Source organism: Xiphophorus hellerii, chromosome 18 (genome assembly GCF_003331165.1).
Source record: "Xiphophorus hellerii strain 12219 chromosome 18, Xiphophorus_hellerii-4.1, whole genome shotgun sequence".
NCBI lineage: Eukaryota > Metazoa > Chordata > Actinopteri > Cyprinodontiformes > Poeciliidae > Xiphophorus > Xiphophorus hellerii.
This window is the reverse complement of record NC_045689.1, coordinates 30,494,739-30,506,962: the sequence shown is the minus strand read 5'-3', so window position 1 is coordinate 30,506,962 and position 12,224 is coordinate 30,494,739. Positions and strand designations below refer to the sequence as shown.

Here is a 12,224-nt window from a genome sequence, read left to right as displayed (position 1 = left end):
AGCAAAGGTAGACAACAGAGGAACAATGGAAACTGTTTCTATTCACGTCGCATATCATAACTGATGAAACTCCACAGAGGGACTCTATAGATTCAAAGCACACTAATTCCCCCCCCCCCCCCAGTTTCTTCTGGAAATCAGAGGGCGGTTCAATTCTAACATTCAATAACAAAAAAAAAAAAAAAAGTCCAAGCGTCTCTCTATAGAAACGACAGCTTGGCTGCGCATCTAAGCCTCGTTTCTGTCTCTTCCTTCCTCGATGCGTCCAGTCATGTGGCCAGCTGGGAAACTTTCAGCACCACGGAAAAAAGAACAGCTCCGGGTGAGCTGCGCGAGCGTCCTGGCAGCCCGTCAGTCAACAGGCTGCTTTCACAACCAACTCGCGCGCGCAGCAGCAGCACGCGAGCTGCGAAAAAAGTATGTGTAATAAAGGATTTAATTCCCCTCAAAATATGAAACATTCATATTTAGCGGTGATTTTAAAAAAATGTAGTAAAAGTTGTACTTTGCTCGATGAAGCATTTACGTATATCCCACATTTTTATGTTACTTAATATTGAGCTGAGAAGCCGCAGCTCAGAGTCTATGAATCACACCGGCAAAACCCTTCGGCAGCAGACAGCGTTTGTCCGCGACCTGTGGGCGCTTCTTCGGCTAATAGAGACCGTAAACTGTACTCACCTCTCCAAAATGACGCAAAGCTTCAAACAAGCCTCCCTAAAAGCAGAGCAGCTCCATGCCGGCGGGCTGAGCAAAACTTTAGTTCGCCGCGCGCGTGGATGAGAACTGCACCAGCGGCAGGAAACGTGGAGTCTTCAAACAGTGACAGAGCGGCCGGAGCGGAGGCGAGGAGTCCGCTTCTTCTTTTTTTTAAGGACGAACCATTGTTAGGCAGAGTCCTGCGAGAAGTCTTATCCTTTTTGGGTAGAGAAAACAACGTGTATCCTATGCGGTGTTGCGGGCTGCGGTGCGGTTAGTGCGGCGGGGGAAAGTGGAGAGCCCGGCGAATACAAATGCGTCCATGCTGCTGTGGCGGAGAGCGGCGGCGTCAGCCTCCCCGGGTCCTAACGCTGCGCGCGAACAATGGCGCCGCAATCAATACGGGATTCCTAATGAGCCGCAGGACAATCAGACGGTTTGTGAATTACGATGTTGTCCTGTGATTTGTTTTTAACGGAGCGACTACTGAGATTACAGAATAAAAACTTTAAAGAAAAAAAAACGAGAGAGAGAGAGAGAGAGAAAGGAGTGAATACAAGAGAATACTCGTGGCTGTTGCTTTATTTTCTGATGCTCCTTCAAAGACACTCGGAAACCCAAACGATCCTGAAGCTTAAAAGCTCAACACTGAATCACAATAAGAAATGGCATTTGTATAATAGAGTTCTCCGTCAGAGCCGGCCCAAGGCATGAGCAAGCTAAGCTGTTGTCACAAGATTAAGAGGGCTGGTGGATCCTAAGAGTCTGGATTTTTACACGGAAAAAGTATGTTCATCTCAATAAATAAGAATGACTTATTTCAGTAATCCAATTAAAGGGGCAATGTTGCATAAAATCTTTTTTTTTTTCAGCTTTACATCATGTTATAATGATATTCCTTAATCGAAAACTGACCTGGAGTGTTGCCTTAAATCTTTTATGCCTCTTTGAGAAATCCTTTAGTCTCCCATGGCAACCACCCAGCTGTGCAAAATGCCTGGCAGGACCAAGCACTGCCTTCAAGATGCAGCTCCTCCTCACAGCTGCAGTTTAAAAGCTTCCACAGCCCAGCGACTCCCCACTCAGATCCTTCAGACTAGAAGGAAAAATCTGTAACCACCCGGTGGTGGAGCTGCAGTCTTAGAGGCAAATTGGTGGATGATGGGCTGAAATGTTTGACCTCTAATTAAATTCTGCTTAAAGACCAAAATAAAAACTCTAAGTTCTGATAAGATAATTAAAAATGTGTTTTGGAGTGATTTTAAACATCGCTTATAGTTTCTAGAAGTAAGGGAAGGTAGAATCAAATGATGGACATTGTGCATCTATGGTTATTATACAAGCTTCATTTCTGCAATATGTGTAAATGAATTTAGCAAATTAAAATAAAGGAAATGCAACGGTGAGCATAACTCTAAACTCTAGACTTTAAAACAGCAGCATTTACCAAAACAGCTATGCAGAGTTCAAATCCCCATCCCATGACTCTTTTTTGAGCCTGGATTGTAAACCTTATGTTAAACTACAAAATAATACAGTTTGTTAAGGAGTCATAGGGAAAATCATCAGGTGTTTTTATGTTTTAATCTTAGAAATTAATCATTTTCAAAGGTTTGCGGCAAGCAAAGCCCAAAGAAACCTCTTAGACGTAGAGCAGTTTCATTTAAAATGTATTTTGCTTGAGGAGATTTATTTTCCCCCATTTGTAAAACAAAAAGAAAATTCTCACAAGCACAGACAACTGGCTTCAGAAATGAATTTCTGTATAATGCATTTATGTATTCCATCATCCCGTCAAACCGGCCCTTCACTTCATGCATTATGCCGCCCGACTCTTTTCTTCCTGCATTGGCTATTCAAGTATTGGACCATTTTTGTGTCCCAGTATTTGTACTTATTCATGCTTGTGTTTCTTTAAACTCTCATGTTTTTCTGAAAGCGTAAATACAAACAGAACTCCTGCTCTTGTCAGTCATTACTCAGGCAGGCTGAACGGGACCGAACGGAGATTCAGGCCGACTCCGATCCTGCTTTGCGTCTTCAAGCTCCGTCTGTCTCAGAGAGAGGAAGAGGGCAGGCATAGATGAGGTGCAGAACAAAGATCAGTCCTAATTCTACTCCTTAGCTGCGTTTCTATTGACCACAATTTTGCAATTTGACATTTCAAAAATATAGTTGCTTAATGGAAACATGTCAACTTCAAAAAAACTTGTTTTCGATAAAAAGTTTTGGGCTGCGGTGGTTTTGGTGTCCGTGTGAAAATTGTTGTGGGAAATGACACGCATCACACGAGTCACGTGATCAACAACCAGATGTTGCCAGTGGCGCAAACCACGAAGAAGAAGATGACAGGAAGTAGTTGGACGATCATGGCGTGGCATGATTTTTAATGACTTAAACTTACTCACGTGTGAATTTAACTCAGTTTCTTACTTAATTTAAACACCACAATTGCAAAATTGTGTTTTTTGGACATTAGCAGAATATTGACAAAGTTTTATGCACATAAGTAACAGAAACACAGCTAATAACTCACAGTCCAATCACTTCATGGGCTTCGTATAATTTCTGGGCAGTTAAGGTTACTGGCCCATCATTTTACTCCAAGAAAGTCTCATCTTGTAATACCTGAAAAAATAGTATTAACTAATGATACAACTTTTCACATTTTATCAAATAAAGAAAATACTTTTATTGAGATTTTTAGCGATGGATCACAAAAGCTTCTTCTCAGTGGGTGTGGCAGACTGAATTTGTTGATTTGCCCCTTTCCTGCGACTGAGTTCCTCCAGATTAGTGGCAGCTTCATACGAAATACTTCTCAGTCTAATTCGCCTAAGACATTGTTGAAGATATTAAAGGGCAAGAGAAGAAGAGCAGGAGCTTCCTAAAGAGATGAAGGCACATTTTTAGGCATTAAATTGGGAAGTCAAATTTCTTTTAGGTCATATTTGATCTATGCAGCATTTTTATAACAACTGACGTCATTGTGCTATAAAATGACCCTATGTGCTTTAACAATACATAGTACTGTCCCTTTAGATGTTCCACAGAGCCATGTTGAATCTACTCGTAAGAGAGTATGGCACAGCTGCAAGCCCACTAAGACAAGATGTCCACCATAACCAAAACAAGCAATAAGAGGCCCATGGTGACGCTGGAGGAGCTGCAGAATGTCACAGCTTCGGTGAGAAAACCTCTCAACATAACTTTCTCTCCACAAATCTGGAATTACGAGGAGAAGAAAGTCATAAAAATACATTACTCAAGTGTGCCGCGAGCTACTCAGACTCAGGTGGAAGGTGCTCTGGTCAAGACAAGACATGAAACTTGACTCCTGAAATTGAGAAAGCAGTCCCAGTAGTACGATCACATACAATCGAATCGCAACTTGCATTCATACAAGCCGGTTTCTCCAAAGCGGCGACGTGTTATTGTTGTTCAGGCAGTGTGACATTGAAAGTCAGCTGAAGTTCACATCCATTTGCATTCACTTGCTGCGCCAGAACGACGGAGAAAACTGAGGAGTCAGCAGCCGCGCTTGATATGCAGGATAAGCGCCTGCATCTGCAACTTGTTAATCATATAACAAGAAGAAAGCAATGACACACAATGAGGTCATGGATTAATCCCCAACAGGAGAAAAACACTTGATAATTTTTTGTTCATTATTTATTCAGGAAGGCAGGTGTTGCTGGAAGAGAAGAACCCTGGGGTAATTTGGGGATTGGTGTGCCGTAATGTAAAAATATTGCAGAGATAAATACATTATTGTGTTGGTGCCATATTGGTTCAGAAATGCTGGGGAAAAGCCAGAATAGAGTTATTTCTTAATGTAAGCTGCTTTGCCTGACCAGTTGCAGAGGCAGCTTGTAGGAAGCGCCGTGTGGCGTTACAGTTTTTACAAAATTAAACAGAACTTTTACCTGAGAGCTGAATGAAAATCTGCTATTTTAAGTTGCATGGGGATGAAAATCCGTAAACAGTTTAAAAGCTAAATCCAGAGATGCTCAGTTTGCATGATAAATCTGGAAATTCATGCAAAACTTGCAAAGGGAGTTTCGACGTGTTCTGTGTGTGCGTGCTAGCAAGAGAACTAACAGATGGGAAGAAAGCAGCTGCAGATGGGGGATTGGCTGAGTTGAACATTAACTTGTAGAAGACAAGCCCAACAGGTCAGGTGTCCTCAAAGATGGACCACATGTTCGGCACAAACAGCCAAAAATATCCCGCTGATATCCACGCTCAGACCGTCCACATGCTGATTCTTAATATCCAGACGCTGGCACGGACGCCGCGCCTTCTGAAGTATCCACACACCTTGAACTGCTTCACATTTTACCACGCATTAACAACACACTTTGGTGTATTTGATTAGTGATACTTTTTTTTTTATCTTTAGACTCGACATTACAGAGTTGTGAAGTGGAAGAAACTGATCCATGGTTCACTGAAATTTTTGCTGATTATTAGCCGAAAGGCGCCTTGGATGGAGAGCCTCTGTGAACAACTGTTTCAACTCCTTCTATCATGTCTTGCCAAAGATCCACATTAGCCTTTATCTCTAGACTTTGACCCGGTTATCAATATACTTTGATCTGCGCTCTGACTGAAGGTTAAATCTGGAAGTGGAAGCCCCTCGTCTGTGGTGGCACTGCTCCAATGCTGAAGGAAACAAAACAAAATTTTCTGAGAAAGACAGCTCAACTTCCTGTTTCAAAAAATGTTAAAAATGGAATGGCATCAGGATTTAGCCGACTCTTTAACACTAGTGTTAGACTCTTGTGTGTGTTTTGATTGTATAACCTAGAATGCCCTACTTTATGCTTTTGGAGCGGTCTCCAGTCCACTGGGCGTTCATATATGCATTTGAAACGCACCAAAGTTCACTTCAACTGAACCGAGACCTTGGTTTGTTGACAAACTGGACTATCTAGGGGGTTTAACTAGACTTTGATTAAAGTAGACTAAAAAGGCTTGGTGTGATTGAGCCCTAAGTGTTTTTTTTAGGGAATATGACTTTTGTTCAAATTTTTATTGATAAAAAGACAAAAAAAACTTGTATCATGCTTTGTTCAACTCTGTGAACCTGCTCTGAAAGGCAAGTAAAGCCTGGCAGACTGATTGAAATACACCGGCGGAAACCCTGGATGGTATTAGCATTTTCTTAAGATGGATGAAATCATTAACCTTTGTAAATTTCAAGTTCCTGCTAGAACACTGAAGAGGAATTATATTTTGCAGCCTTATTGGTAGTCCAAGCACCTTTGCTCTTGATATTTAGTGATAATGTTCACCCTTTATTAAAAAAATGACAAATCAAAAAAGTGTGTTGTATCTATGAAAGTGGTGTTTTTCTTTAACTGTTCTCATGAGTGACTAATAAAAAAACGGAAAAGAATAAAAAATAAATAAACAGACCTCTGTTAAAGACTGAAAACAATGAGGGAAAGTAAACTGACAAAAGCATCAGAAAAAGCCGGAGAACATTACGCTGCTGACCTGTTCTCAGTGGACTGCATATAAAAGACCTACGTTCAACACTACAGTCCATCTGAACAAGTTATTATCAAACCAGAGTCGTATCTCGTCAAAATCATAAGAAACAAGCAAAAGGAAAATAATGCTGCCCTATCCAGGTTATATTTAGACAAATTTTCTATCACTGTCCAAAACCGTAGTAGATTTTCAGACTCTGTTCTTCCTGCAGTCTTAATTGCTTGGCCCATTTATTACAGTGACGTTGTCATCCCAACTCATGACAGCCTGCAGCACAGAACCTTACTTAGCGCTATTAAAACGTTTTGGGGGTTTTTTCCCAGAAGCTTTCAAACTCAAATGAGAAGTCGGGCTTGGTTGTCACAAATTGATCATGGTGTAGAGAGGACTGGCTTTACGTCTGAAGTCTGCTTCCGCTCGTTTCATTTTAAAAAATCCAATAGAGTTTTACTAGTTTCCGGACTGCACAGACAATCAATGAGGACTGTTAGCGCACAGTTTTCCAAAGACATAAATTTCAAACTTGCAATGGGAGAAACTATTTATTTGTTTGGAAGCAAAATGGAAAGCATCTCAAGACTCAGTAAATTCTTAAGGATAAATTTGAATCCTGACACATGGTTGTAACTTCAGCTTTTATTGTTAAAGTATGGATCGAAATCCAAACCGTCTCTGCCTGAACACCGGCCTTTACGTGAAACCCAGCATTAAACCATGTTCTGGGCCGCTTCCTCCTCTGAATACTAAATTTGGGAAGCAAACTATTCAAATAAATCCCATCTACTTTTACAAAAAGCTTTGCACACACCACTTTGTTGCCAATCTCGGCACTATTCAATGCAAGGAAAAGTGTTTCATAATTTGCAACTGAATTGGCTGTGGCCTTCTAGGAGAAGCATAAACTGGTCTTGCAGACAAGAGGAGGGTGTTTTCCAATGAGGAGATTCTCCATTTGTGTGGACAAGCTGCAAATGTCAAAACAAAACATTGTCGAAACAAATTGGACTTGATTTACTTAACAAGAGAGCCTAAATATGTATTAACGGGACAAAAAATTTTACTGCTTGCTGTGTTAAAAAAAATTGTATTGTTTAGTTTAGCGTTTCTCAACGGGGGCGTTCAGAGGACGGCAGGGGGCGCTGGCGGAAATTTTTACAAAAGGGGGGCGCTGGGGCTTTTGGGGCCTTTTGGTCGAAGGTAAACTTTACTTCTTAAATGCACAACAACACCAGTTTAGACTTTGATCAACTTGCTAAAACTGTATTGTGTAACATTAAAACATGCTTGGCTGCAGCTGTATTGATAGCAGCTCTCCTCCTCTTCAGTGTCTGTTAGCTTCTCCTGCTACTGGTAGCTTCACCGCATCAGTTCAGCGTCACACCGGCTGATGACGTTGCTGCGACTCACTTGTCTGGTGTCTGATTTTCAAATATTTTATGTTTTATTGAGGATTTTTAGACATATGTTTTGTCAGTGCTGTGATCATGTCAAAGCAGCAACTTATATTAAAGCGTGTTTTAATGTCCGTCTGCCCGCTTCCATGAAAGGACAACAGAATATCGATCTTATAAACATGTGATTACTAAAATCACGATACCCTCACTGTGTATCCCTCAGAAAAATGAACCAAAGTAAAATAAAATAAAAATAAAAAATCCTTCCATGGGTGATACCACGATAGACAGACAGCGCTCATTTTATAGTTAACTTCGGCTGTAAGTGGTTTGGTATGAAACGGTAGCACCACAGCACTTTTGAACTCCAATCATCAGAATACTGGGATTTTTTCCGTTGTTTTAAAAAGGTTTACGTCAATCTGCTTTTCTCCATCGATACACTTCCCGACCGCTCCTCACCGCAGGGGGTTAAAAACAAACAAACAAACAAACAAAACGACGCGCACGTTGTGCAAAACTCAGAAACAGGAGAACCGGGATGTAGAACGGAGCGACAGACTAGATGTGAATCAGGGCATAAAAACAGAGAATCCAGCGATGAACAGTGAAAAATCAATGAGTGGCAAATCAACACATGATGTGAAACACATGATGATCAGGCAGCGCAGCAGGTGATGAGTGAAGATTACTGGTGGTGAGCGTCAGGAAACGATCAAATAAATCCAGCAACAGGAAAGAAACTAAAGAGGACGTAACAATAAACCAAGAGAGGATAATACCAAAGAAAACTAAATGGAAATGAATGAAGAACAAAATGCAAGAATAAACTAAGAAACTAAAGTAAATACAGAGGAATACGCTTGTATGGCAAGACCTTTTGAGCAATAATTAATACAGTATGGCAAGAACAAACAGACACTGCTGTCAGATAAAAGGTCAAATAATATTAAGTGCCATGAGTTTGTTGAGACCATATCTAGTACTAAGAAGAAATATGTCTTGTAGACAATAACAGTAAAGAACTTATCACTTATTTATGTTTTTAATTAGATTTGATACATTTATTTCTTCAATATTATTTTACATGTCAGTGTTAATGTCATGAGGCAATTTGACTCATTAGGATTTGATTAAGAAGCAGACACAGAGCCTCTGATAGCGCTCAGCTCCCATGATAGTAAACATGACCCTAACAACTGCAAGTCATGCAGTAAGCTCTGTCGCATTGTTCCAGAGGTGCACCGCTCTTAATGACCAGCGACTGCACAGGAAAATGAACAATAAAAATGCTGGTTTGTTAGTTAGTTGTGTTTTCCTGGCCAGCACTTTCTTGTTCCTTCATTAAACTTTGGAGAACAGCTAGCTCTAGCAAGATCCTTGAATTAGCACAAGAAAACTCTTTGATGGGTCATTAAAACATATGCAATATGGCTTAAAGGTGCTTTGATTTCTGGTAAATAATCTCATATTTATCTGAGGAGAGGATGCAGACTGACTCACAGTTATGCAAAACAGAAATAATAAAATTGCATGAATATTGTTTGTAACGCATAAACTCCTAACAGTCTTCATCATATCACAATCTGAGATGGTGTGGAAGATATACAGGGAGTACACAGCAGCTGTGTTTCCATCCAACTGTTCTGTGAATTTCAAACACGCTTAAAAAAGGAAAATGTGAATTAGACGTGTTTTCATCTACAGGTTTGCAGCGAATCAACCAAGTTTATAAAGTGTAACTTAATCAGATGTTGATGCTACGCATGGCGGCTTTAATAAGCAAATGTAGATATTGCAAGCTAGCATGGACCACACACCCTCAAAAAATGGAGCTCGAGATTTGAACTTTGGTTTTTATGCCTCTGGTAAGGCACAGACCCACCTGGGAATGGAAGCAATCCACCACTCTCATCCCAGTCCTGAGTGCCTCTTGTCGGTCACTCCATGCTGGACACTCCTGCCCTCTGTGCTGGAGGTTTGGACCCCACTGCGGATGGTGGGGGGGAAAAGTGTTCCCATCTCCACCTTTGCGCGTTCTCTTCTTCAGAAAAGCCAAAAACGTGCACAAAAATAAGAATTTGAATTGTGATACTGAGGAAGTTCTTTCACATTTTTAAAACCAGTTAAAAACCGTTGATGGAAACACAGCAATAACACTAGGAAAAGGGAAAAAAGGCTTTCACAGAGTTTCAGTCAGTACAATACAACATGCACAGCACAATACTTGGTACACTGATACAATATCTGCATCATGTTTGTTTTGTAATACAATGTGATACTTTACAATACTACAAAAAAGAATAACATCTTTCCTTTCTAGCCATTGTTGTCATAATTGCAGCTTTAATTAAAGTTCAATCAGTTAATATTTATTAGCCTTTTAATTTGGTTTGATTGGATCTGTAACTGCTGTGCTTCCTCTTCTTCCACATCCGTCACTGTTTCAGTAAACGTGGGTTAATAGGTTTTACGAAAAGCCCCATAATGATGGTTCCGTCCTCTACACAAAAAAAAAGGCCACACCTGTGTTCCACATGCATTACTTTAGTTGTCACACCATTCTCATTAAATGCAGTAAAGCATAAGGCATAGCAGGTTGTGGGAATTGGACTCAATTCTGTTGTGACGGAATCTTTTTTAAGCTTAGATTGGATTTATTATGGTTCCGTAGTGCACAAAATTCATAGGTGGTGGTATTTTATTGGAAGGCATGAAACTTTTACCAGTCACGTGGGACGGCCGGAGCAGCAGCGGAGGATTTTCTACTGATCAACATCTAACCAGCTAATAGCTTTCTGTACTGGAAGTTAATTCTTGAATGGAATTGAATTACAACTCATGTCCAAACAAATTACCATCAAGCAATAAGCAGGTGCATTTTTTGACAAGCCCAGGGCGTTTGTAATCTAACGCATGAGTCGTCCAGCTCCAGGCCCCGCGCTCCCAAGTAATACACCTTCTGCCTTCCCACTTATCCAACCAATTCCCGTTTCAGAAGCCGCCGGTGTGGCGGCACTTTGTGGGGGAGGTAATACATGGAAAGAAAGGGGTATAATAATATGCGATCTGAGCTGGGATCTACCGTGAACAAGGTTTCATCCTTATCCCAAACGTCAAATATAAAGTAGTATCAAATTGATCTCGCAAAGAACTTTGTTGTTAAAATATTTTTTCTCAGTTTCAGTTACAGTTTTTGATTCTTTCTGATTAAGAAGCATATTAGGGTGCCACTGGAAATAGATGTAACCTAAATAGTGGAGAACGGAGTTGGTTGTCACACAAGTTGGTTGTCACAGTTGCTAGTTCTCGCCCTGAGGCTCAACTGTTGTAAAATGTTTGGGTGCTGATCTCCAAAATAGCTGTCACAAACTAGATATTGTTATTTTAGTATTTTGACACTTTACATCGAAGTGAGGAATTTTTTGGCACCACATCACGCGACTCCTCGAGGTGAGGACATCTTTTTGGTTTTTCTTATCATAATGTAACTATTTTGCAATGTTCCTGCAATGTATCGTCTTTAAACAATTTTGGATTTAGAATTTAGTTAGAAATGTTTTGTTCTTCAATAGACTGGGATGTGCTTGGTAGCACAACTCCTAGTGAAATCTTAGCACAACTGCCGGCGTCAAGCTAGCAAATGCCAGCAGTTATGCTGCTGGCAAAAAAAAAAAAACAAACACTGATGGAGTCACAATGTTGTGACAACTGAAAAATAAAAAGACCTGAATAAAACCATCAAAAACAGAATCATGTGAAGGTAGAGATATGGAATAGAGTCATCCCCTGATGAAGATGAATGTTTATGTTTGGTTTGTGTGGTGCCCTTGTCAAACAGTCGCCACCAATGAGACATGGGTCCAGTGGAAAGAGTTGAAGAATCGGGCTCACCAGGACAGCCTCTGTATATCTGTCAAAACTCAGAAAGTGAGTTAATAAAATAAAGATTTGGGTAGGCCATATTCTTTTCAGCAGTCGTCATCTTCATTCTGTTTCTGATAGCCTACAAGTCTTTTCACAAGTTGCATAGCTTATCTGTTCTGTCAGTTCATGGCCTATGCCGTTTTGAGTCTATGAAATATATTTTTGAATATGATATTAAACGTTGTAGTTTGAAAGAAAAAGTTGTCTTTCTTATAGGCCTTTCTAAAAATGTTCAGGTACATCCAGTGCCATTTTGGGGCTTGAGCTTTTGTGACCAAATGCAGTATTTGGCGGTACAAATAAATGTTGAAAATGACAAGGTTACTCTATTCCAGCCAGACACTTTGGGGTTACACGACATTAAAATGGGATTGACTAAGGATAGCAATTTTTTAAATGAGTTGAAAATTAAAATTGTGACAACCAACCTCATTCTCCCGTACAGATATGTTTCTTGAATTATTTTAACTTTTAAAAAAATAATAAGAATTGTTGACACTTATTTAATTTGAACTGTACCAATGCAGTTTATTGAAAATGCTATAGCGTTACTAATTTAATATAAATGAGACTGAAAAATGATGCTAAATTAGTTTGCAGGCATGTTTATACAAAATCTCTATAATGCTCTCCAAATCCTGTTGGAAATCTGGTTTTTTTTTTTTTGTCTCACTGAAAAAAAGCAAAAACAACTCCTAGTTATGT

General features: G+C 40.0%; 1 protein-coding gene across 2 annotated transcripts in view; it reads right to left on the bottom strand.

Annotated features, from left to right (window-relative positions):
* The window catches only part of robo1 (roundabout, axon guidance receptor, homolog 1 (Drosophila)), a 362,874-nt gene extending 361,842 nt beyond the window's left edge, over nt 1-1,032 (bottom strand). Inside the window, exon 1 of one of the 2 annotated variants that reach the window (XM_032590627.1) lies at nt 682-1,032. The gene's annotated coding sequence lies outside the window, so the exon portion shown is untranslated. The remainder of the gene's footprint in view (nt 1-681) is intronic. The other variant, XM_032590626.1, reaches the window with a different exon arrangement.
* Nucleotides 1,033-12,224: the final 11,192 nt, after the last annotated feature.